Source organism: Penaeus monodon, chromosome 24, assembly GCF_015228065.2.
Source record: "Penaeus monodon isolate SGIC_2016 chromosome 24, NSTDA_Pmon_1, whole genome shotgun sequence".
NCBI classification, from domain to species: Eukaryota; Metazoa; Arthropoda; class Malacostraca; order Decapoda; family Penaeidae; genus Penaeus; species Penaeus monodon.
In genome coordinates this window covers 27,290,532-27,290,901 of record NC_051409.1, presented here as the reverse complement: position 1 = coordinate 27,290,901, position 370 = coordinate 27,290,532, and the positions used below count along the sequence as shown (strand labels likewise).

Here is a 370-nt window from a genome sequence, read left to right as displayed (position 1 = left end):
GAGAGAAAGTGAGTTTCAGCACATCTGCTTTTGCCAGACTCCAAAACAAATGTATATCTGATTACCAAGTCTGAACTGAAAGCGAATGATTCAAAACGTTCTACAGAAGCCAAAAGAAACACTGGAAAAAAAATATCCAAAGACCTTATGCAAAAGCAACTTCTGCACTCATGCAAATTGCCAGCAAACCACAAGAACAAATATTAGGGCAAACTGAGAGTTATAGCATATCAGTGACTCTGGCCACAGTAAATTTATGTAGGAAATAAGGTGGCAAAAGGAGAAAGTGAGTTAGGGTTATACATTACTATATTCAAGAGCAAGCTAGTATTGGTTATTTATCATTTAATTTATTTGCTTCGGTTGAGGA

At 36.2% G+C, this 370-nt stretch overlaps 1 protein-coding gene across 1 annotated transcript in view; it reads right to left on the bottom strand.

Moving 5' to 3' along the window:
* LOC119588702 overlaps positions 1-370 on the bottom strand; it is a 103,718-nt gene that overhangs the window by 43,415 nt on the left and 59,933 nt on the right.